The sequence below is a fragment of the Aythya marila genome, assembly GCF_965140915.1.
Source record: "Aythya marila genome assembly, chromosome: 1".
NCBI classification, from domain to species: domain Eukaryota; kingdom Metazoa; phylum Chordata; class Aves; order Anseriformes; family Anatidae; genus Aythya; species Aythya marila.
The window spans coordinates 201212400-201239727 of record NC_139042.1 but is presented as its reverse complement, the minus strand read 5'-3'; the positions used below and the strand labels follow the sequence as shown (position 1 = coordinate 201239727).

The 27328-nt window shown below is 42.6% G+C and overlaps 1 protein-coding gene across 11 annotated transcripts in view; it reads right to left on the bottom strand.

The window, feature by feature from the left end:
* USP6NL (USP6 N-terminal like) overlaps positions 1–27328 on the bottom strand; it is a 156495-nt gene that overhangs the window by 62991 nt on the left and 66176 nt on the right. The gene's annotated exons all lie outside the window — the stretch shown is intronic.

Below are 27328 nucleotides of genomic sequence, written 5' to 3'. Positions count from 1 at the left end.
AACTCATTTCTCAGAAAACAAGGAAGGAGAGCGCTGTGGCATCAGACCTGCTACTTGTGCAACCCAGAGCTGAAAGAAGCATTAAGACTATCACAACAGAAGACTGATGAGCAAGAAAAACAGATGCACAGGTAAGCACTGGACATCACTGCACTGCAAGTGCAGCAGAGGTTATTACAATGGTGGAGTTAAAGTTTAGATAAATCTGGTTTTATTGAGGTCCCTCAGCATCATTCCCTTAGCAGAAGACATCCCTAGATCATGGATAGGAATGTACATGGGCACTGTGAGAGGGAAAGTCATGAAGATGCTTCTTGAATATTCAGGAACATAACGCACTGCAACATTCCACATTTTGAGGGGCAATGTTTGACTTGCCTCATTCATTTGATGCCCATCATAAGACTGTGAAAGACTCAAGAGTTGATTTGTTTCAATTCTAATTCGATTCTATCCCTATTTCAATTTTTCTATGATTAAAAAGCAATGAGTTGGGGATAAAGCAACATTTTAAAAAGCCATGAAATAATTTTCAAACACTGTTATAGAAGTAAATCCAGACGTATTTTTTAATTTACTGTTTAGTTCATGGCAACATCATATCTGCTGAGCATTAATTCTTCAGCAGATGTACTTATCAACCATCTGGACCACAAAATATGAGAACAGATCAGATATTATGGGCTTCTTTTTAGCATGTGACATTATTAACAGTTTTATTTGCTCAAAGCCAGTATTTCTTTATTCAAGCCTACCTACATATTTCTCAGATATTTAGAGAAGTTGTGCCAAAGTGGCTTTCTATGCTGTATGACAGCTTGTGCTTGCTCTCCACGTGTTTTCCCTCAAAGTTTCTTAGGGGGAGTGCAGACAGAACCCAGCATGCCCCATCACAGACACATCGTACAGGCAACAACGATGCTCGTCCCAAATTTCTCTAATGAAAAGTCTGACCGCTTTTTTGATTTTTGGAGATTATGAGTAAAAGCTTTACACTTTGTTCTACTCATTCTATTTTCATCAGTGAGGAAATCAGGCTTTGCTGTATTTTCCCCAACGTACACCAGAGCCAGTCCTCATGTATTTATGCGACTATTTAAAATTTAAGAAGTGCATCTGTTGTATTTTGAAGCTACGCATCCCTGTGCCACGACACTGATAAATAATTTCCTCCCTGTAAGGTGCTCAATGAGTTGGCTCATTTCATATTGCCAGCCTTGAGTGCCATCCAAGCAGGGCGCTGTCCTCTGGCTCCTCTAGGTGCTGGATCCGCCTTTAGCCATTCCTACAGAGGACTGCAAGACACAAAACAGTTTGGCTTTGGTTTTGGCTTTGTCTGACGGCTTTCTGGTTCCTGTGGGCCCGTTACCCCAGCCACCTGCCTGTACAGTGAGCAGGACCCAACTCCTAGAGGCCAGCCCCGATGCCCTTCTAGAATCTCCTCCCAGCACTGTCACCACACAAAGGCACAGGCTGAACTCTCCGAGCACATTTGAGAGCTACATATTCCTGACACGATGATATCACTACATTTTTTAATCCTTTACTAGTTGAGGTACTGCACCTACTGAACTGACATTGTCCTCTTAAAGCTCCCAAGCCTACACTGACAAAGCCAAGGAGTCCTTTGCAATTAAGAAGCTATAGGAACCATAATCAAAACCAAATTGCATTTGCTTTTAAAAGACACAAACAAATCTTTATAGGAAACCAATTACAAGTTTTTAAAAGTAAATTTATGCTTGCTAGGAAAGCCATTACTCCATGAGAAAATCCAAATAGGGAGCAACCCTAATCTTTCCTTCTCCAATGGTTGATTTGATAAAGCGTAGCCAAACAAGTAGGAGGAACTGTGTTTTTTATTAATAGAATTCAAAAATAGATTACTGCTTGTATTTAAAAATACCCTCAAAAGGGCATGCACAGCTCTTCAACAACATGGATGGATTAAATGGCACAAGTTGAAACAAAGTTTAAATGTACGATTAAAATAATGCAGAACTTTATTTGCAACAGAAACCGGGTCCTGATTTATGCCAAAAACACAGCCCTGGCTTACCTTCCTGTCCTGCATTAGTAACACGTTAAGTCTGACATGTTCAATGCCTCATGACAATTCAATTACATTTGGTGGGGAAATTATCATATTCGTTGCCTTTCCAGTAATCCTCTTCGCTTGCTGCCAAAATTATCTTAACCTTCTAGCTGCACTGAGATGGTTTAATGTTACATTAATCCAGCCATGCTGAAAACTCAAAAACAGCTTGAGACGGGGACAAGAGGTTATATTGCAGGAGATGAGCATAAAATATGCTTCTTATAAGAAGAATTATTTAAATATCTGCAAGTTGGAAATTGCACAGTGATTCCTGATGAAGTAAAAGCTAAATATGGGAACGAATCATGAAATAACCTTCCTAGGCAGCAAAATATATCGCTGCATTACACAAAATTAAAACGAAGACTTTAGAATATCAGTTGGTTATCAGTTTGCTCTCACTGAGAGCAGTTAAAGATGTGAAACAAGCGTGATTAATTTTCCTAATTAAAATTAGCATTGTATATGATCAACACCACATTTTACAGCACACAACACAATCTCATATGAAGCTGACATCAACCTATGGTCAACTGAGTAGTGCAGAGTACTGAATTTGACTAAAACCTGGGGAAACATATTATCACCAACCTAAAAAATGAAAGAAGTGGAATCGATGGTGATAAAATTAGCCCATGATGGCACAACAGGCAGCACATGCAAGTCCCTAACATCATTGGTTGGCACTACAGGGTACAAGAAGAGAACTTGGCCAGCAGCAATGTCACGCACCTTGCTTTTGAAGGAGATAAATCACAAAAAGGAAGGCCGGGACCAAAACACATTATAGAGTATTTTCTCCTCAATGCTGTCACACAGTTTCCTATACTTTAGAAATATTACAAATTTATAGAGTTTGAAAGGCAGCACGCAAAGGATTTGAAGCATCATTACAGAAAAATCTGGACAGAAATCCCAGTCCATGATGATGTTAAAAAGGGCTGACATAACAGCCAGATTACTGCTTTTCTTTTACCTTGGGAATCAGATTATTTTACTTTTTAGCACTGCTGAGGTGACTGGCAAGCAGCTGGATTTGAACTTTCAGAAAATTACTTAAGGCTGCAATGAGATTTGGTCTCATTTTGCAACTCACTAACTTTAAACTGATAGAGCCAGGACTGCTAAGTTAGACATCTGTAGGCTGCCATCAGCCCTATAAGGCAAGAAGAAAGCATTGCCTACAAGTTTTGTGCCTGCATCACTCCAACAAGTGTCTCCCTTCCTCACCCACTTCCTCACCAGTCCAGTTATCCAAGGACTGAAAAGGACAGTGCCTTCAGAAACAGAGCAAGGGAATGGTATATAAGAAGTATTAAATGACAAAGGCAACAAAAAATTAAGCTAGTCCTATCACAAGGACACAATCCCAGTTCGTCTTCAGTGTTTATCTTCTGCAAAAGATCAGTGATCTGGAGATGTCAGCATTACTTAGAGGCAACAAATGTACAGGTGAATTAGGGATGTGATCCTGCTAGCCACTACCAGGTGCCATGCATCAAAACCCCATGTAAAGTAAAACTCCACATTTTGAAAGTTGGAGCTTCTTCAAAACTTCAAAACACGTGCCCAGTTTGGTCTATTGGTATAAGAATTGAAAAACATTGCATTAATTTAAATTCCTAAGGTGATAACAAACAGGCTTCTTACACAAACTTAAAAATTGCTGGAAACTCCCCACTCCTATTAAGCAACCGCAATTCTAAGTCTCCCAAAGCCTTAGACCTTACTTTTCCTAAATTCCACATTTTTCCAATCCTAAGGAAGAAAGGACAGTAAAATTTAAGAGAAGAGAAACTAATAGTAAGAGACAAAATGCAAGGGAAAAAAAAATATTCTGCTCCCTAATGAATGCAAGACTAATTGTAACGGACCAAGTGCCATAGCAGTTTAATAGCAAAACAATAGATCCAAGTAAAAATAAACACCATTTAAAGTGAAACAATAATGTACCCTACAAATGGATGTAAACATTAAATTCTATTAATCAACTTTTTTCAAGGACAGAAAACGTTACAAGATACTAATACAAAACTACACTTCTGACAGTTACTAACCAACTCAAAAAGAAATAATCCTGCCCTACTCTCTCCTTCATCCCATCTTCCCCCTCCCATTTCACAGGGCGAAACGTTAGCTGCTGTATGTATACATGTGCAGGCAAAGGAACCTTAGATCTGAGGGCCCCTGTTACTCACCCAAAATGTAAGTTTCTCTGTTTTTTTGTTTGTATGTTTGTTTGGTTTTGGTGGTGTTGGTTTTGATTTTTTGTTTGAGAGTTTGCTTGCTTGAATTTGGGGGGGTTAAAAATCTGTAATAATGTATTTTTGTACTCATTTAAGTTAAACACCTGAACATGGAGGACCCTTCCTGCAGCCTCAGCAGTAACTCAGGTTTCCAAACTACAGGAATGAGAACGAGCAGCACTTTCCTTCGTGTTTCCAGCAGCCAAGGAACAGCCTGCGACAGCCCAACAGCACCCTGAATCCTCCTGGTCAGGGGGTGAACCCCAACAGCCCACAGTTGCACCTGGTTCTCACCCAGCTCAGCTCCTCCAGGCTGTTGCAGCCGAGTGAGGAATCAGCAAGAGATGGTAGCTTTCTGTTCTTGCCCTGGAGAAGAAAGCTTCTGTTGCTGAAGTTTAACTAAGACTCTGTATTTTGGTCTGTTTACCTAATCCTGCACGGCTTCCAGTCCTGCTCAGCTACAAGGCTGCAAACCAGTAGGGCTTTGAACAAACCATGTTCAAAAGTGGTATCCATCCGCAAGCCACTGAGCTTCTAGCCCATGTAAAAACAGCCCAACGACTCAGTGTGAATGACCCTTGGGCTGACAAACTCACTACTGAGACTTCTCCCTGAAACAACCCAAAAATGCCCTGTTTGACACCTCACCTGGGAAAGGCAGAAACCACCGAGCACCTGCTTCTCCATCAGGGCAGCACAAAGCGCCACCGAGAGCCTCAGAGATTCTTCACACATCTCACAGGAACCTGTAGGTACATCACAGGGCTCGTGCCTTAGCACCAACACAGCAGGTTGCTTCTTCCAGCTGTGCCACACACCTCAGTAACGCCTCCTTCTGTGCAGCTGAGGGTTCGCATAGTGTTACCATCCCGTGTAATCCTGAAAAGATTTCTCCCTGGTTTGCTCCTTGACCCACCATCACCGCCTCCTCGACTGCACAGTGCTCTGAACCCCCTCAAAGACTTGGGGGCATTTATTTGTTTTCTATTACTTCCCTCGCATCCTTGCTTGTTGGCACATCACGCCTTCCACTTGCACAAAGAGCTGCCCTGGCACAAATTCCCGTCCACAGGCACCACCAGCAGCTGCTGTGCATCGGCACATTCAAGGCCCATATCGGAGCAATAAACAAAACATTTTTTAAGCCTCTCGTCATCTCAGAAAGCCCCTTTAATACCAGTGCTGTTTATTTTCCTTCGAGTCCGTTCGCACAGACAATGAAACAAAAGCCATGACATAGGCTTAATAGTATTTTGTTGTGGGTAGATGTTTAAAGAAAAACTTGGTAAATACCTGCACACAGATATTAGACCTGCACCACACACACAAGAAAAGATTAAATATTTATTATACTTTGTTGTTTTTTTTCCATGAGTGTTAGTTTAGGCAGTGAAAACGGAGTTAAATAGTTGACATTAGAAAAGCAATCCCTTTTACATTGCAATGACTTCTCACGAAAAAAACACCACTGTTAGTTAACTGAGCTACATTTCTTCCACCTTTAAACATAATCGTGTACCTTAAGCATAGCAGGTATTAAAAATTATCACTCATCAGATGGTAAAGAGAAGCAAAATAGTACAAAGTTATCTGCAAAAAGTTAAACAATTAAAGAGCAGTATATAAAATAAAGATATTTTACCAGTCTGTAGATCGTGGTTTTCAGCCCAGTCCTTGTAAAAGTCAGTTTTAGTCTTCATGAAGCCAACCTGTTTATTTCCAGATCATATTTGAAATCACTGCATCAGAAAGTAACTGGGGAAAGTTCTCCTCCTCCTCTTGGAGCAACCATCGCATGTAACCGAGCTACTTGCCATTCCCTCTTTCTTTTTCTCCAAGGCATGGCCCCTCTGCAGCTCCCCAAACTGCAGCTACTCAGACAAAGCTGCCATTTGTTAGCCAGAAGTGTCATGCAGGCGACACGCTCGTGTTATCCTCTGCAGCCTACAGCCTGGCATTCCAGCTAATAATAAACAAGGGGATTGGAACAAACGGCCTCACAGGCCGCTGCTCCTCTAACACATCCCTGTTATGCTCGTGGGGAAGAATTCTCCCTGGTATTTACCCAGAGCTGCATGAAAAGCATCTTATTTGAATAACTTACTAGAAACGGGACTTAAAGTATCCCGTTCCTGGCTTATTTCTTAAGAAACCATGAAATGAAAGCTTGTAAAAACATAGTTGAGATTTCTGGAAGTGTTTGGCATTCCCTGCTCAGTGGATGGAATCTGGCTTTTTGGGTTGTTTTTTTTTTTTTAGAGCTACTTTATTGTTGAGGAGAACTTGGGGACCTGAAATATCGAGGACGTTAGGAGCTGCTAAGAATGTTTTCCTCGATGAAATTCGAGATTTAACATTGTCAGAATTGCTCTGCTCTCTGACAGCTGCTGTGCGGTCAGCACCCTCAACATCTGACAAACAAATCTCCGTGTCAAATATTCACACAGATCAAGCCCCTCTCCTACATAATTTTTAGTCTTACCCAGAGACTGTCTCTCTCAAGCAAAACGTCAGCTGCTGTGCCGTGGTTACAGCCAGGAACCTGCCTAGAACAACCAATTTCATTTCTTAACCTAAAGTCAGGGGGTAAAACCGCCAAACCAGGCTTGAAAGTCTTGTGTGGGCTTCCAGCTCTCCGTGAAGCCAACAGAAAGACAATCTCTGGGCTGTTTCACCCAGAGAAGGCTCAGGGGGATCTTATTCTCTGAGATACCTGAAGGAATGGTGCAAAGAGGACGGAGCCAGGCTCTGTTCAGTGGTGCCCAGTGCCAGGACAAGAGGCAGTGGGCACAAACTGGAACTCAGGAGGATCCATCTGACCACCAGGCAGCACTTCTGTGCTGTGGGGGTGACGGAGCAGTGGCACGGGCTGCCCAGAGAGGCTGTGGGGTCTCCTCCTTCGAGATCTTGGATCCACTTGGATGTGGTGCTGGGCACCCTGCTCTGGGTGGCCCTCCTGGAGCAGGGGTGGGACCAGATGGACCCAGAGGTGCCCTCCCACCTCAGCCATCCTGGGACTCTGACTTCTGAGAAGCATTAAAATGCCAGGAACAGATCTGATCAAGTGCAGAAAACCATTCTTTTTTCCCCAAGGGACTGGAAAAAAAGAAGTTCCTTCAATTGTTTCAATCTTCTTCCTCATATTGCCTCGCAGAGCACTAAGCCTGGAAATGAGCAACAGCTCCTTTGTCCTTCATCACCATTTACTCCTTACAGACCCTACCCAAACCCAAGCATCAATAATTTAGGCTGCCGATACAATGTGAGTGCACTGCCCTGCCTCTAAGCACATTTCCCTCTAATGTGACATTTTCTTGTTGTTGACATTCTTACACAGTGGTGATCTTCTTGCTATGTAAGAATTGTCTTCAATTTTTCTCATAATACAACTAACAAACTACAAATCCAACTACAAAAACCATTCTCCCCTTCCCACTGTTAAAAGTCAGTATTTTATCAGTATTTCTTCAGAGTCCAACCAGTTGTAGTTATACTGTATGAGGAGGAGAGGTAGAAGATATGAAAGCAAAGACTGAACTTGCCTGAAGAAACATTATTGAACTCTCACCTTAATGAAAACTCACGTTTCCTTACAGCAGAATGCTTGCAGGTCTGTAGGATCCCCTACGAGCTGCAGCAGTCACCGACGGAAAATGGCCACTTTGGAAATTAGCTGAGTTAACTGCCACGAAAAGCTGCCTCAAAGCCATTTGAAAGCAATCCCCAAGGGACTCAAAGCAAGAGCAAGGAAACCAAGGCAGGCCTGCTAAGTTATATGCCGCAGAGGAAGCTTGTGTCAAAAAATGAAATTAGAATTTAGGAGTCCGATACGTATCTCAAAGAACTGAAACACCCACTCTTACTATCTGCCATCTTCAAGCAGCAATTGACTTAGAGGAAAGGACTTACGGGAATTCTACTCATTTTAATTAACTACTACAATATGTCTAGGGACATATTATTTTTTATATGTTTTTTAAATAATAAGGTTTAGGTTGGATATTAGGAAGAACTTCTTTACCGAAAGGGTTGTGAGGCACTGGAATGGGCTGCCCAGGGAAGTGGTGGAGTCACCATCCCTGGAGGTCTTTAAAAGAAGTTGAGATGTAGAGCTTAGGGATATGGTTTAGTGGAGGACTGATTAGTGTTAGGTCAGAGGTTGGACTCGGTGATCTTGGAGGTCTCCTCCAACCTAGGTGATTCTGTGAAATAATACAGCCTTACTAATACTTACTAGTTAATAAGAGCACTGACAGAACAAAATTCAAAATAAACCGGCAAGAAAATGAAATAAAAATATAATCTAATAAAACACATCTCAGCCATCTGCTTATTCACAATTATTTGTACGTGTTTCACAAAAACAAACACACCTTAAAATTAAGTCATCGTCACCAGCCATGCCCACAACCAACCCAGCTGGATGTTTGAAGTCTGAAGGCTCATGTTGGCACCTCGATCGTACAGACGTTATCGCGAGGGTTACGAAGTGGAGCATCAGGAGCTGGCAGGGATCTGTGGCAATTCCACTTCACCGAGTGCTGTGCGTGCAGTCACAAGCCACAGGCTGATTAATTTATGGGAGGTGAACAATAGGGTGCAAAGCCAGAAGAAAGCATAATCACTAATTTCTGACAAGCTCCGCTGAAAAGAGTACAGCCAATTTTGCACGATGCTCCTCTCTTGGAAGGCAGGGTGGGTACAAAACCAACACCAGCCACACTCCTGCCCAGGACTCTTGCCAATACAATCCCAAATATTTTATGGCAGCTTTTAATAGACATCATTTTAAAGGCTTGGGCTGGGTATAATTTGGGGTTTGCCAGTATGTGAAGACTGGTCTGACTTGTGCAACAACTAGCTAACGTCTGATGGCTCTGCTTGAGTCAGCTTTTGTTCCTCTTCCCAAGGGTGTAGCTGGTGCCTGGCCTTTTCAGGAGTTTATTAGTATTTTTCTCTTTCCTTGCTGCTAAGAAAAGGCAGCACTACGACCATTAAGAAGTGGTCAATCACTTATACATTATTCTTAAAGGAAATGCAAACACCAAAAAAGCAACTAGAAAGATCCCATCTTCATGAAATACCAGGAGGTTTGCTACTACACAGAAGGCATTTTACAGACTTCCAAAGATTACATTTCCTGGAACTCCTCCTGTGGCTCCAGCCGACGCTGCTAGAACATGTCAGCTGTTTCATCTACAACCCGTGCACATTACGCCCACGTTCCCCTACAAATTCATGACCTTTCCCAGCACCAGTCCAAGTCTTCATAATTAATGTCTAAACATAATATTCTGCAAAGCAGCTGCTGTATTAGATGGAAAGATGAGACACACGACCACAGGAGCAGTATTGTTGGACGGAAAACCAGGAGTATTTCAGGAATTTTACCTACTGCTCACTGTAAGTCAAGCCATCCTTTCCACACAAGCACTTTTCCAGGTATCAGTTATGACTTTGTAAGCAAGTTCACCAAAAAATGACAATTTTTGGATCCCTCGTACCTTAAGATAGAAGTATGTTATTAGTGCAGGCACAAGTTTCCAATCCTCAGAGGTTTTCCAAGCTAAAAACTGTTCTGCAAACCTGTTCACAGCTCCTTCAACCCCTACAGGTTAGTAAATACAGAAGCTAAATGATCTTTCAGCACGATTCAATGGAACAGTTCCCCACAAACAGTTTCCTCTTCATTTTCCCAATGCCATACATCAGGGTGACAAGTAAAAGTCATTTTTCCCAGTAACATAAATCAAAATAACACTTTTTTAAAAAATTAGCTGAAATTTTCTGACAATTTCCAACATAATCTCGAATTTCCTGTATTGTACATTTCAATCAGTAGCAGACCGTGAACATTTTAACAGCGCTAAGATTTGCAGTATCAATTTAAAGAGAAAAATGGTCGTAATATTTTAGATTCTGACACGAGCCAGAACATTTCCTACCAAGAGTTATGCTTACCACATTAGCAGACTTAAATATAAGTAGTCAGATGCCATACTGCACTAATTATGTTGTCTCTTGATTAATCATTTTTATCTCAACATTAGTCAAAATTAATGGAGCAAACAAAAATGCTGTTTTAAAATTCATCCTTAACGATGTGGTGTCTATTCCCAGCTTAAAGCATCACCAAAGCCATGCTCAGGCGTAGAGGGGAAGAAATGTTCAGAAGCAGCTCTTTGTTTGCAGGGAAGCCGTGTTCCTTGGCTTTTGTAACTGTAACTGGGGGCAGTGATCTGTATTTGTATCATTTTGCCATCTAAAATATGAAGTTTTGTTTGTCTACATAGGGAATATTTGAATGGATTCAGAAAAAATGAGAAGTTATTATACTACTGATAGGATTGCATCCCAGCTTCCTCTTACCAAGCGTACATAAAAAAGTCTTTTTCCCCCTTCTGCTGAAGCAGAGATCAGAGGGCACCCAGCCATCAGTCCTTCCCCAAAAGCAGGCGAAACCAAGCCTTCAGCCTCTGGCAACCCTTGAACTTCAGCCTCCTGCATACTGGTCCATCTTCGAGCAGATAAACACTTCAACTGTGTGAACACCCTACAGCTACAATCATCATCCTCTAAGGAAATCCTACAAGAAGTCCGAACGGCACAAAGAAGCTTCTGCGACATTAAACCTACTCTTAATGACTCTAAGTTTGACTAAGACTACAGGAGGACATCAAGGCAAATTTCAGTGAATCACAGAATTGTAGGGGGTTGGAAGGGACCTCAAGAGATCATCGGGTCCAACCCCCCATTTGATACCTGCTTGCTTACAACAGCAGTCATGTCTACACAGCCCAAAGGAGACTTGGAAAAATCAGATCAGCTACTCAACATATCTCTCATTTGCTTTATTAAAAATGAAGTGGCAACTTGGTAGAGGAAGGACTAGCATCCCTTCTGAACATTTGAAATCACCTTAAGTAAAGTGCTTGGTTGTGGGTTTTGATGTTTATAAAGTGGTATAGGAAGGACCAGAGGAATAAGAGACTCAGTTGAAGGGTAAATTAGTTTGTTCAGCACCAGCAGTAACTGGGGAAGAAAACACCAGCTTTTTCTTCATCCCCACTGTGAGAAAAGGAAGTCGGCAATAGGCAGCCAGTTTCTCTTGTTTTTAGTTTCACTTCTCGAGGACTGGTAAACAAAACAAACTAAAGAGTCATGGAATTTCCCTTTCGAGGCCGGAACGAAGGCTCGAAGGCTGCCCTGTACTCCGTGTCCTGGCCTCCAGCTCTGGGAAACGCAGTGGAGCAGTCGTGATAAAGCCCAAGCTGCACACCTAACAGATATAAATCAGATTACACCGATATTTGGCAACACTAGTACAAGTTTGTTTGGATCCATTTAGTTTGCATCAGCTAAAATATTTATTAAACCACTTCAGTTTGGTTAAATCAGCACTAAGGGAAAGAGATTAATCTCTCAAACTTCGTAGCTGTTTATCCACAAAATGCTGTGCCAGTAAAATAAACTTTCTGGACACATCCCATCCATCACTTTTATTCCAATTCAGTGTTGAGTTTTTTTTGCTAGAGGAAACAACTAATTAGCTTTTATCCCTGTACATTAGCACAGTCTAGCAAAGCAGCGTTGGGTTTTTCCCCCAGCCTCAGTGTGGGGAGATGGGACAGGTCAGTAAAGCACAGACGATGCTGAGGTCCCGTGCCAGTGCACGGTCACTGAGAGGCAAGCACAAAGCTGCAGTAGTAAAGGAACACAAAACAGAGGTGAAAATGCTTATTTGAATATTTGATTTTAAAGAACAACACAGGTTAATTTGAACAGAATCTCCGGAGGTTACACTCCTCACTCCTATGCCTAATAAGTAGCACGGATCCCCGAGAGACGTACCACTTGGATCGTTCTTCGGATGTTCTGAAAATAGTTTACAAATATCCCGTGTTCACTTAAGAAGCCAATTATTAATGTATTCTGCTGCAGGACAGCAACAGTGACTTCAGTAACCAGAACACCAGCAGGTATACGTTAATACTAGTTTATAGGAAGATAACCATGATGTACCTTAACGGCACTTGTAAGCTTACCAACAACTTTTCAGTGCTACTTCTCTCAGAGTCAGCATTTTTATTTCAGGACTAATGCAAGATGAAGAGCGACAAACACGCTGCAAAAACCTTAAGAAGTTTGTGTTATAATGCAAAACCACATGAGATTAATTCTAGGCTAGGCCTGGCACACAGGCATTAAGCTCAGAATCGATTTATCTGTTAATGCTCAAGTCAATGATGCAGTAAACCTACTAATGAAGATCCACTTCTTACCAGTATGCTTTGTTAAAAAAAAAAAACAAGCACAAAAATCTGACCATTTGTCATAGCCTCTCATATCTTAGCAGAGAGTTAAAAGGATTTTTGAACTCAGTACAGAGCAGAAAGCCTGCTTTGTGCAATCCCAGCACTGACACCAACACTTGGGCAATACCTCTTGCAATTGGCAAGGATCGGTTCTGTGACAAGATATAAACAAAGCCTTATGCAGCTTTCAGCCCTGCTCAGTAACCTACTTCATTCCAAACTGATTGCTTTCAACCTCGACAAATTTCTTACCCCTCACAGAACCAAAATCCACAGTAAATTGTTACCAGGCAAAATCCTCCCCAAGAAGGGCAGACCAGAACATGGAAAGACCAGAACAAGAGGGCTGAGTGCTGACCCGGACATCAACTCAACCATATCCATGATAGCTTTGAGGTCTAACTACAGCCAGAAGCTGCAGATAAGAAAACAAATTGGTCAGAGCACATTGTATGCCTAAACTGCCTTCAAAGTTCTCATTTTGACACCGTCTTCACCACAGAAGTCACACCAGGACACTTCCCTCATCCTAAAGCTCATCGACTTCACACCAAAGTTCAACAAGTTCATGCTTCAATTTTCACTAGCAAAGTTATATTTAAAATAACTTGTCAGTGCATGGTTAAAAAATATATTTATTCCAGATTTTGGTTACTTATTTCTTTACCAATAAAGGCACTTCTTTAGTACACGTGAAAATCTAAAATTTATTTCCGATGTTACTCTAAAGACAGGTGATGTGCCCCCTTAAAACACGGCACTGTAATACAAAAAGCCAAGGCATTAACTCTGTAAAGGTATTCCCAAAAATCTAGGTGTAGGGTAAAAAACATAGAGGTTGAACATAACAAATGTTGTTTTAGTTACGGCATTTTGGAAGGATTGAGTTATCACTCCTGGGCCTTCAACCTAGATGAAAATCCAACAGCCTTTCATCAATTGTTTCCCCTTCAGCAGAAGTACAGTTATCATTTGCCATCATGTAAAGAAGTCAGAATTAGGGAAAATTAACATTAAATATTCTAAAAGAGGAGAAATTGTTAAATCCAACGTCAAACTTTTTGCTATTGTAGCAAGTTCCTAGAGGAATTTACAAAGAACGCAGCCTAACTTCAGGCTGGGAAGAGAGAGAGAAAAATTTTAACTTGAATTTATTTTAATGGAAACCACACAAAAGACAACAACTTTTGGTGTGTGCCATCGACAAACACCAACTTTATTTAGGGTTTCAAAATTTAGCTCAGCTTCGCCGTCTGTGCCTCAGTTTCTTCTGTGGCATACCTTGAGGTCTCTTCCAACCTAGAAAATTCTGTGATTCTGTGATTCTGTGATAGCAGAAAACCCTGCCCACTGCAGGGATACCACACACACCCTATTTGCCATCAGCAGCTGTTTTGAAAGAGCACAAACCTAAAACTTGACACAAGGACCAACAGTTCCCATTATTTTGTTATGTACTATAAAAATATAGAAAAAATAAAAGCATCCAAGAACACTTTGTACCAAAAGGTACAAACAGTTGGCTAATCCCAAGGTAGCATTCAAGCCAGCTCACGCATTGTAGGCAGGTTTTTCTGAGAAATGAATGAGATGCTCATCCTGAGGAAGTTCTCCCTTCCTAAAGCAGCACCACAACCAGCTGGTGTTCTCCGGGTGCTGCTGAGCCCAGGTGGTGGCTCACTGGATCGCAGACTCAAATACAAACTGAGCGATGTTTTTTTCAGGTAGGTAAACCTGTCCCTGAGGAGGCGCAAGATGAATGTGTGGATTTGTCACCTACTTAATCAGGTTTTGCTAAGTCAGAAGTCTGCAATGGGAGCTTAATAAAACGCTACTGCTGTTCTGAGCAGTCCAAATCTACTCTGAAGCTGCAGATGCAAGTGAAAGCTGCATGACAGCCACATGAGGCAGAATTTCAGAGCTGGGGGAAGCACAGGCTAACCGCTGCAGCTCAGCTGGGCCACCACAACCTGCACGCCGACCCAGAGCAGCCAGGCGATGACGACCCCGTGCAGCTGCTCTCCAGCACCGTCACACCTCCTGAGGCTGGAAAAGCAGAAGAGTGACAATGTCAAAGCCGTGCCTAACGAGAAGCCCAAACGTGACCGCGGCGACAGGAGGATGCGGAAGGGGTGGGGGAGGAAGCGTGACGCAGGCTTTAGGGAAGGGCAGTGTAAGAGGATGAGGTACAGAACGCGCTGAGCTGTCAGGCTGAGGTACGCAGGGGTCATCGTCACTAAGGGATAAGGGAATTAAAGCTAACAGAAAGGGATTTTAAAACTATGCTGTGCATCGCAGGTATTTTAATGCACAAAACTACAGGTAAGCAACCCCAAAATTACAGTAAATAAATGAACAAATGACAGAGTTGTTCCAGGTTTCTGCTATCTTGTTACGCAAGGAATTCCATCACATCTGAGTGGCAATTTTCCTATTACCCTGCATTTGTTTTCCTCCTTCACATCTGTACATTAGATCAGCAGTATTTTACAGCTCCCTGTTGAAAAGAGCGCTGAAATGGGGAAAAAAAAAAATCAAAAGCCTAAAAGGAAACTCGTTGAAATTTCCTTTCTGTGACTACAGAGGCAAAATAACTGCAGGGGTTTAGAATGAAAAGAAGCAGGACACATGAGCTTGTTTTCACATGGGCATCCAGGATTTAGTACAAACTTTAACTGAAGCAGCTCTCAGATTTGTGTCATAACGAAGAATTATGAATGTCTCATGCTGCTTTGGAAACACTCCTCTGCAGTTGTTTCAACTGTGGAAAAGATCACTCAAATTAATACAAGAGAATAGAAATTGTTTGAATTCATAGTAGTAACTCTGTAACATCGTATTAAAATAAATTCTTCTCTTTGCCTTTTTTTAAAGTTTTAATTGGAACCAAATGTTTTCCTTCTACTAAGAAAGCTATAAACTCAAGTGCTGAAAGCTGCCTGACAGATAAAAGGCAGGCAAAAAGAGGTTAAGGAGGGGAAGCTCATGCAAAATACTGCAGCAAAGTTGTGTGAAATTAAGAGGGGATCAGAAACCGCCAAGAATGGCAGCTTAGGCAAAATACAACACCCAAATCTAATAGCTATTAAATAACAACCCTGCAGCAGGAGTAGTGTTTAAGGTACGTCAAATAAATATTGCTTCCTGTGTCCATCCGTGACTGCTCCCCTCCCAAAAAAAAAAAAAACAAACACCACGTATTCCAAAAGTGTTATCTCCATTAATTCCTACTCAACCATCTCTTCTGAAACCTTCCCGAATTGTGTCCTTCCCCTAGTTAGGATGCAATTGAACTGCAGTTCAATTTTCTTACTGTCACTAATGACTTCAACAGTCCTACCACTTACCAACTCAAATCATTCAGTATCAGCTGGCACGCCAATAAATACTATTCCCAACTACCAAGCTGTAGTCGAAATGTTCAGAAGTTTGTCGGAAAAGCCTTTTCATTTATTTAAATGTGAAAAGATTATATGGGGTAGGGCATAAAGGGAGCACAAAGGAAAAATTATTTAGGAGGGCATCACTCAGGCCTCCTGTCCTGTATTTACAGTGCTTGTTGAACGTGTCAACGCTCTTTTTTCTTCGGCTCTGCTGGAAGTTACTGCGCTGGGTTGTGCTTATGAACAGGATCGTGTGCAGGCAGTGTGATCCACAAGAAAAAACAGGACTGGCAGATGAGTTCACGCTAGCATCATGGGCAGTTTAATAGAACTTGGAGGGATCTTGCAGGAACACATTTCCAATGCCTGAGTTTGTCCATGTCAGGTGTGGGTTAACCTCAGCTTGTTGCCAGACAGCCACTGTCTCACTCCCACTCAGCAGGACAGGGGAGAAAATGAGATGAGAAACCTCCTGGGCTGGGATAATGACAGGGGGGTCACTCACCAACTGCTGTCATGGGCGAAACAGAATGAACTGGGGGAAGACTGATTTAATTTATTGCCAATTAAGAATAGAGTAGGATGGTGAGAAGCAGATAAAACTGGGACAGGTTGCGCCAGCCTGCCTTTCTGCCAGGCTCAACTTCACTCCCTTGGTCTTCTCTCTTCTGCCACCCCAAGCAGAGCAGCAGAGATGGAGGTGGGAGGTTGTGGTAAGCCCATAGCAGTTCCTCTCTGCTGCTCCTTCCTCCTCACACCCTTCCCCTGCTCCAGGGTGGGTCCTTCCCACAGGCAGCAGCTCTTCAAGAACTGCTCCCGCATGGCTCCTGTCCACGGGCTGCAGCTCCAGCCCGGGGCCTGCTCCTGCGGGGGCTCTCCATGGGCCGCAGCCTCCTCCAGGCCACATCCACCTGCTCCACCAGGGGCTCCTCCACGGGCTGCAGCGTGGAGATCTGCTCCATGTGGGACCCATGGGCTGCAGGGGGACAGCCTGCTCCACCAGGGGCCTCTCCACAGGCAAACTTCAGCTTCAGCACCCGGAGCAGCCCCTGCCCTCTTTCTGCACCACCTTGGTGAGACACAACCTTGTGGACACATTATTCTCACTCCTCTCTCAGCTGCCACACAGCATTTTATTTTTTTTTACCCTTTTCCTAAATACTTCACCACAGAGACACCAACAGTGTTGCTGATGGACCCAGCTGCAGCACCCATGGGACATGTTTTGGGGCTGGCTGAAATTGGCCATGTCTGACATGGGGCAGCCCCTGGTCTCTTCTCACAGATGCCACCCTTGCAGACTGCCACTCTCAAAACCTTGCCACACAAACCCAACTGGACATTTTCCCATGAATTTAGCACTTGAGAGTCAGAGAGTATGCAACCATGAGTCATACACATCAGTCTTTAATATTTGACTGCACGATTTCTAGATCCCCTTTCTGCCTGTGAGACATCAGCCCTGTTCTGCGTCTTCCTAAAACACTCGTTACAATAGTCTACCCACTGTCAAGATCATAAATCTGGGGTAGAAGGCAACTGATGTTCTGTGGAATTCATAGAATCACAGAATTGAAGGGGTTGGAAGGGACCTCCAGATACCACCAGGTCCAACCCCCCTGCCAAAGCAGGTTCCCTACAGCAGGCTGCCCAGGTAGGCATCCAGACGGGCCTTGAATATCTCCAGAGAAGGAGACCCCACAACCTCCCTGGGCAGCCTGTCCCAGTGCTCCGTCACCCTCCCCGTGAAGAAGTTCTTTCACATGTTGGTGCGGAACTGCCTGGGCTCCATTTTGTGGCCATTGCCCCTTGTCCTGTCCCTACAGAGCACTGAAAAGAGGTTGGCCAAATCCCTTTGTCTCCCACAACTATATAAATGAATTTTGGTTTAGACCAGAAGGGTACTTTTTGAAGAAACCTCCAGCTCACCTCTATCTTTATTTACTGTTCTTCAGTTTGGGCTGGGAAGCAGCAAGGGAGCGTGCAAACTGGGCTTCTTCCAAATTAAACTAATCTGCAAGACACACTCCTAACTACCTCATGCTGTGCCCAAAGAGCAAGGACAAGGTTTGAGCTGGCCAGGAAAAACAACTGAAACACAGTGGGATGTCAGGCCACCATCCCTGTTCCTCTCCAGGTCCATCAGCACTGGGCCGTGCCACTTGCTAACACAGACTGCAGGCCACTGTTGTGTTAAACACAGCCCGATCCCAGCACAGCCCCTCTCCCTTCGATTTGCCTAAGCGTATTTGCTCATTTTTCCCTTTAGAGCCTATCTGGGCTATTTATAGAAGGGCTTTACATTCTTATTAGTTCCCAGACAATGATTTTTAATACTTTCCATCACCATGGATATTCTTCTCTGAAGCTTAATACATAATGTAAAACAGGCAATTATCACGGCACAGTTTAGAAGGTCATTCCCATGCCCATAAGCTAAATAGCAATGCAAACGTCAATCCGGGGAGCTTCTGCAAAGTTTTGTGTATGGATTTGGCCAGCTCCAAACTAGCCTTCATTCCACCTGTTTTTAAACCTAACCACGGTACTAATTCACAGCACAGCGGTGACAGAAACATCTTTAATGATCCACGTTCCTTTGATTTGTAGAAGAGGCTCCACACAACTGTCTGCGAACGTAACGTTTTCCTTTCACTGAGATGAGGCACGGCTCCAGGACTTGATGCAGCTGCAGCAGAGAGGAGGAAATTTTGCAAAACACGTTGAAGTCTTTTCAATGTACAGCTGTTGTGACAAAAAGGGGAGAATTGGTGGTTTTCTGTGTTTGGTTTTTTTTGTTTGTTTTTTTCTCAAGGAGAAAAATTAGGATGCAAAGCAACAGTGCTGCCATTTTCCCTCTCACACAGTGCAGTACAACACCTGAAACCAACAGCACATCACACACCGGGGAGCTCTGGGAGCATCCCAAAAAAAGCTCAACATTTGAAAAGCTCATTCTGAATGATGAATTGTTTCACTAATCCAAATAACGATGGCTTCAAATGAAATAGAAAATATTTATCTATGAAAGATCACAGCATCTTCATGTTACCAAAGCCCTTTCGTTAGTACAAACAGTATTTCCTTTCTATCAAAAAAATAAGGTCTCGGATTGAGGCTGCTCCTCAACATTCCACTTGAGACCTATGAACTGCACTATAAATATTTCCTTCAGACTACTGCTTTTTCCAACCCAGAACGGAGATTTATCAAAAGAGGTATACTTTCATTTTAGTTGTGATATGAATCCACGAACCAGAATTATTAAAGTTAAAATTTTAAAGGATATACTTCTTAAAAAAAAAAAAAAAAAAAAAAAAAAATCCTAAAATTTAGCCTTAACCTCTGGAAAATACCACTGATAAAAGGGAAATGGCATGGAAATGAGTATTCTTCAGTCAGAATGTTTGGGGGAACATCTAACACATAGGGTAGACTAGCAGACAGAGTGAAATTTGCCTATTCATATGTTTAGATCCTCCTCTCCTAGTGCTTACATATTTTGCCTGGTACATTGGATGAGACTCTTATTTTTAAAAATAATATAAGAACAATGAGGGGAAAAAACACAATGCTCCCATGAATTTCCAGGGAATAAAAATATTTGCCAGTCAATAAATGCAACAAATTTTGTGCAAGCTGATTAATCGATAGGTTACAGGCCTCCACCACTTGCTTCTGAAGAAATTATGGAGAGAAAGATGCCATTTTAAGCACCTCATGTTCAGCTACAACTGGTGGCTGCAACAGTGCAAGAAGAAGATGATGCAGATATCATTTATCAGAGATATCTCTAAGATAGGAATGATGAGAAAAAAAAGATGATTTTGATATTCTTAAATAGAAATCTATTTTACAATGAAGAATCAAAACAAATATTTCCTTTTCTACCACCCCATTTATATTTAATTAAAACATGCATTAGACTACTGTCACAGAGTGGAGATTCTCTGCTGCTGTGTAGTAGGGATGGAGCATCTACATTTTAATAATGTAGCATTCTGAAAGCAAAACGATGCCCTGTGAAGAATGAGAAAGGGTTATGGTTAAAAAACAGAGTGGGAAGAGAAGGGAAGGAGAAATACCCGCTATAGCACACAGCTTTATCTCCCCAGGGACAACTGGATTCAGCTTCCTGCATCACGATCATACCTCCTTTAAGAGCTACACAACCCCCAAAGCCGACACAACACTGTGAAAGCAAAATTAATCCTATACAAGTCTTAAGTAACTCTTGTAAATTTATTGCTTAAGCTGCAAATTCATCAAAAAGCATACACTTGAGCCACTTCCAAGTGGCAGCAGAAAACACCTGCAATCCAGCAGAGTTACTGCAGTAATATTTGGCAAACAGGAATATAGAAGGACTCCACACTCTGAATATCAATGAGCTTCTCCATATGGACGGAGTCTGTTCACAAGGGCTGCAGTTAGTGAGCCTCTTCTTGTCTTAAAATGAAGCCCACGTGCGTGCAGAGAGCCCTCGTAGCTGACAGGCTGCAAGATTTATATTGTGCTCATCTCTGCGGCCTGCGGTGAGGAGTTAAGTGACCGTGACTAACAACTGTGCCATCTGATACGGGCGTCGCTCTTCTGGAAAGGACTGCGTGCAATCAAGTATGTGATTGTACTTACATGGCTCTCTGTTTGTTTGAGTTTGTTGCCATACAGTAATGCTACAGGAGATAACAGCAGCAGAGAGAAACTTGCATCACCTGGGACTTGACGCAGGAGGGGGCGGCGCTTGTTCCTCGAGGAACTGGTCCCACCAAGGACTTCCTTCCTCCAGGTACTGCTAGAAACTGTTTTGTTAGCTGCTTTATTAGCAAAGAGCAGCAGTCTTGGGCATCTGTGTACTTATTTTCTCATTTCCACCAAGAATTTAATTAACTGACATTAATTAAGTTTTCTGTTTGATCTGGAAATTCAGCTCAAATTAACATTTTTATGGGTAGTTTAATACCAACACTGGCAGATAATTCCTGTTAGCTGCTTGTACATGCAATGAGAGGGACAAAACAAGGGAAGCTATTCCACTTGGAAACAAATATTTTTATTTGCTGTTAGATACAGCTTTTTTAAAAAAGCTGGATATGTTATCTGAGTTGAGAAGTTTGGATGTTTTGCTTATAAGCTATACCTAAAGATCCACAAGCTCAAGAAGACACAAAAATACCTCAGAAAAGCCAGATAAAATGTCCAGGAAATCTGTGAGCTGTGGATATACACCAAAACATTATCTAAGCTACCAGACTGCCATCATTATCTGTTACAGAAAATGTCCAGCTGAGACCCTGTCACTTTGAAACATTCACCACATTTAAAGTTATTAAACAGGCAAACTGGTTAGCATCCATCTCTGCACTGTCACTTATCCCCATCCACTGCAATTTAACAAACAGAACTGTCACCTTCTTAAGCTCTCAATGTATTAAATAAGTTCTGTGCAAGTTTTACAACCAATGAACATGGAAGCTAACATCCATATTTAACATTAGATTCCAAGTTTCATAAGTATGAGGATAAAATACTGGAAACTGAACAATTTAAGGCAAAAAAAAAATAGGTCATTCTTCATTGCATTAAGGGTGCACATCTTCAGAGCACAGGTTTATGAAAAAAGTATGCTTTTCAGTGTCAAATAAAGTTGACATTATACTTTAAGAGCCCAGAAGAAGAAAAAAGCTGTACACATTTTAAAATAACATATGCACGATTGCCATGATCTTACTGAAATCAAGGTCAGAAAAATCTGTTCCCTTGAACTATGAAAATACAAGCTGGAACAAGGTTTGTTTTTCTAGATCCTGCATACAGAATAAATATCAAACCCAGGTTTCACAGCCCTTTCTCAAGAGTCTCCACAAATCAGATGCATGCACTTAGTTGTGAAATTCACGTCACAATAAATAGAGAAAAGAGCTGCTACAGAAGGAAAGGTACACAAAAAGCCTTCCCCCAATGTTCAGGTCCAGGCCAAGCCCTTGTCTCTGCTCCGAACTTACTGGACAAATGCCTCAGGGCAAACAGAGCTGCAGTTTCGCTTGCAGTATCACTAAAACCAGAAAACCAAAAACATTTCATCCCGCCAGCTCAAGCTCAAAACTATGTAACCCATTAACCTTCTGCAGTGCTAAGCAAACACTTGGATACATCACCACCTCCCCACACACAGCTGCCCTCTTCTTTCAAGAAACCCAAGAAAGCCACCTTGTTTTCAGCAGGTCTCACTCCCAGCTTCTGTGTTTCCTCTGCTGGGGTAAAATCAGGCAGGAGAGTTTCCTCAAGCACTGCTACTCCAGGTCAGATGGACTGAGCCCAGCTGGACTTAGCAGCACACAGCAGCATGCTGCAGCTGGAAAAGATGAAGCTGGTCCCCAACGCCAGAATATTTCCAAGGGATTTAATAGGAGGCTTTGTTTCCCTTCCCTGCAACTCAAGCACAGCAGCTAGGACCAAACCAACGGGTATCAACTGTAAAAAAGCTCTGAAGGCCACAGAGGCATCCCACTGTCTGCCTGATTTAAAACCACAAGACAGCCTATTACCAGAAGAGGATAAACAGCAACTTACAACAATATATAATCGTGCAGCCTTAAAGCTTACAGGTGGTTGCTTCTACTTTTTCACTATTTTGTGTCAATAAAAGCTTTAACCAAAACTATACTTACACTAGAGATGGACTTTAGCTGAAGAAAAAAAGTTTGTTTCGATTTGCTACATAAATGAAGACAGTCTGGGGCTTGCAGCTCACTGTTGCTTCACATTTGACTACCCCAGACACACTGCAGAACATCAGATTGGGGAAAAAATATCACAGCAGTCAGTAATTCCAGCAAGTGAATGAAACATCAAGCTCTGACTATAGTTACAGGCAGACAACCTATATTCGGTTTTTATCACTGCTGAAAGTTGCTCCAAGACGAAGTGGTCAGTGCAACCAGAGAAGTACAGTGCATGCCAGAAGAAGGCTGGAATCAAAGAAGCAAGATTATAGCACTGCCTGTCAGGGAAATAGCAGAGGTTCTGTTGATGTTGTGCTTTGGTGGGGTTTTTTGTTGGTTTTGGTAGGTTGGTTTTATCCCCGCCCACCCCTGCGGCCTTACAGCTACAAAAAGACTATTTTACTTCATGGGCATCAGAACTTGTGGGACTTCACCACCCTCAAACAGCCTTCACACATCTTCGGGGAGAGCAAAGGAAGAAAAGGGGACACAGCCACGCAGGCTGTGCAAACAGCAGCTGTAGCTAGTGGCTGAAGCCATGAACAATTATTTGTAATATGCCTGGTTCTAAAGCTTTCTAATGACAATGTCAAACATCTTGTCAGAAGCACTAAACTATGATTATTAACAGAGTTTCTTTTTCTTCTTTAAACTCCCTTTTTTTTTTTTTAATGTGCTATTTTATCTACTGGATTACAACTGTGAACTCTCAGCTACCTACAGGCACACTCAAAAGAAACAATACATTTTTCTTTTTTAAAAAGAGAGGAAAAAAGCACTGCACCAAGTCAGATCAGTTTCTTGATGCCAACACAGCTGTGCTGATTGATACCACACTGAATTTCTGTCCCATCTAGCAGAAACAACACTGAACCTGTTGTGTTTTTCTCATTGCTGCACTGTTCTTTACTCAACAGGAGCATTATGTTAAGCTATTATATTGCCTATACTGCTACAGAAAGAGAGGTAAGGTTGCATTTTTCAGGAGTATTTGTAATTTGTCAGTTGACCATTCATGGATTCAGGTACCTGCTCTGTCGTCCCATCCTTCCACCCACCCCCCCCAAAAAAACACTACAAATTAGAATATCAGATCACAGCACCAAGCTGGAGAGCTGTTTCCTTTACTGCACTGTCCTTCTTGTAAACCAGCTCATTTCAGTTAACTAACATTACTGCATAAAGGAACAGAAGTACCTCATTTTTCTGTAGTTCCTCCTACAGCTAAATCAAATTCAAGTGATCTGAATTCATTTTGCTAAGTCGTAGGTCAATTTCCAAGACACAACATCTAAATATTTTGTTAAACGGTGCTACCTACCTACCAGTCAGGGCCTAAATCAGCAGCCAGCAAAGTCAGCCATCAACAGCTACGTATGGCTAAGCAGCACTACGACCCTTCTTAATCACTGCATCTGACACTACACAAATGAGGAAAAATATTTTTAAGTTGTTCAACAATCCAACTGTGTTAGTACTTGTGTATGCATCACCCTGAGGCAGAACAACTTGGACTCTTGCGCTCACCTGGCTCTTTGCACTGGCTCAGCCAGGAAGGAAGCCCAGCCCCACATTTGAATACCACGTTCAGCTTTGGGCCCCTCAGTACCAGAAGGACAGGGAGGCCCTGGAGCGCATCCAGAGCAGGGCTATGAAGCTGGTGAAGGGCCTGGACCACGAGTCCTGTGAGGAGCAGCTGAGGGAACTGGGGGTGTTTGGTCTGGAGAAGAGGAGGCTCAGGGCAGACCTCATTGCTCTCTGCAACTACCCAAAAGGAAGGGGTGGGGAGCTGGGGGTCGGCCTCTTCTCACAGGTAACCAGTGATAGGACCAGAGGGAATGGCCTCAAGCTGTATCATGGGAGGTTCAGGTTGGCAATGAGGAGCCATTTCTGCTCAGAAAGAGCAGTCAGGCACTGGGACGGGTTGCCCAGGGAGGTGGTGGAGTCACCGTCCCTGGGGGTGTTCAAGGAGAGGTTGGATGTGATGCTTGGGGACATGTGGTGGTAGGGGGGTGGCTGGACCAGATGACCTTGGAGGGCTTTTGCAACCCTAATGGTTGTATGATTTATTTACATGCCAGTGCTGTGTCCTCCCTGGAGCTGGCATGCATTGCAATCTGGTAAAAGCAGATCAAGATTAAGACTACCGCAATCAGAAATAAGATTAGAATTTAGTTTAAATCAGTTTCCTGCTTTGAATCACCACATGACTATACAAGTGCCCATGAAGCTGTAAGAGTGATTTGAATCGGGATGAGGAGACAAAACAAGCAGCTGAAACAAGGCAGGATGGCATCTTTAAGAGACACTTATGCTAGTGCTAGTTGCCTGTAAAACCACTGCCAAAACGCCTAACTTTAACCAAAATACAATAATATCAGTAGAGCCTGCGCAAATACAGCTCAATTTTATCACCCTAATACAACCTTAGCTATGGTAGATAATAATTAAAGCTGTGTATGTACATATTGATGAGCTACATAATACAATCAATGATCCTGACTGATGTGACCATAATTTCTTCTTTAATGACAAAAAAAAAATTGTCATTGAACAATTGCCAAGATCATTTTTATTCTAGAAAATAAAGATCACTACTTTCTCCCCTGTCCATTCCAGCTCTAAAAAACAAACTGATTTAAAAAATAGGTGTACAGGTATAGAAGAAAGCCTTTCCTTCTATACAGCGTTTCTCAAGTTAAAATCCCCAGCCTGGGTAATAACTGTTCTTTCATCAATAAAATACTTGACTGCACAGCTTTATTTCACGTGAACTGCACTACCACTGGCTATAAGGACAACTGCTGGAGTCAGACTGCCTTCAAGCAAGAGGTCAAACTAGATTAAAGGGTAGAGAAGACCATGGTAAGCAAGTGACTTCTCACATCACCTTTTCAAGCACAGCACTGCTAGCTGGGTGATGGGGGGGGATTGTCCTGCTCTGCTCTGCACTGGGGTGGCCTCACCTCCAGCTCTGTGTGTGGTTTTGGGTGCCACAGTATAAAAAGGACATAACACTGTTAGAGAGTGTCCAAAGGAGGGCTACAAAGATGGTGCAGGGTCTAGACGGGAGGACGTATGAGGGGTGGCTGAGTTTGTTCAGCCCTGAGCACAGCAGGCCGAGGGGAGGCCTCATGGCGGCCTGCAGCTCCTTCACGAGGGGAGTGGAGGGGCAGGTGCTGAGCTCTGCTCTCTGGGGACAGCGACAGGACCCGAGGGAACGGCATGGAGCTGGGACAGGGGAGGGTCAGGCTGGGGGTTAGGGAAAGGTTCTGCACCCAGAGGTGGTCGGGCACTGGGACAGGCCCCCCAAGGATGTGGTCACGGCCCTGGGCCTGACGGTGTTCAACGAGTGTTTGGACGCCGCCCTCAGACACATGGGCTGGTTTTTGGGTGGTCCTCTGTGGAGCCAGGAATTAGACTCCACGGTCTTTGTGAGTCCCTTCCAACTCTGTTATTCTGTGATTCCACAATTATTAAATGAAATGTTGGGCAATGATAGTCAAATATTTGCCCCCAAATTCCTCTAGAACTGTTCAAGCTTTAGGCTGCACGCTGCATTCAACCAGCTCACGTGCATTCCCGTGGAAGATAACTCGAAAGCAAACGCTAATAACTTGCTGCAGGACCTTTAGATGCAAGATGGAGAAAATAAAATAAACAACCTATTTCAAAAGAAATACACCAGAAGGAGGACCACAGATTTCTTGCAAAGTCTGGGAGATAAGGTTCTCCCAGAGAACCATCTGCAAGCAAATTCAGGCAGCATCTTCACGAGTGTGAGCTATTACTGGGATATTTCCAGAATGAAAATTAACTTTGAAACTGAAGATATTTATTAGCTTTGTCTGCAACCTAGATGGCTGAGATACGGTATGTACCCCAAAGAAATATAGGGGATTCCTGAAGGAGCAGTACCGGTGGCTTACAGCCCAAATACTGCAGTGGCCAAGCATATGCTCCCTCTTGCAATCTCTAAAAACAACCTCAGACTTAAGTTTTCCATTAGTCATCTTTTACACTGAACTTTGCACACTTTGTAATTCGGTTGTCTTATCTGATGAACATATTTCAATGCAACGTCGTTTTTCTATTCTAACATCAAGGTGATGCTGCCAGTTATGCTCTGCTGCAGCCATCTGTAAGAAGGAAGAGGGGGGAAGAGGTAAACCAAGAATATTTTTTATTTTAAACAATTTTGATTTCAACCTGGATTTCAGACACAGAAAAAAAAAAGAAAATAAACCATACATGTATACCCTACATTGATTTCTCCAGGAGAAATAACATTAGAACTATTTGTTTGAATACAGACAGGTTTCAGATCTCGTGAAATACATGGCCTTGAATGAGAACACTTATCAAGAGAATTTCATCCTGACATGATTTTGGACTTTATCCAAAGCCAAGGTTTCAAGGTTATATACATATATTTTTAAAGCCTTATGAAATAAAATAGTGACAACCTCTTTATTTATTTGCAACTTCTTATTCACCTTCAAAGTTACAGAAAATGGTAAAAAGCTAAAGTGTTAGCCTTGCTCCAATAAATGGATTAGGA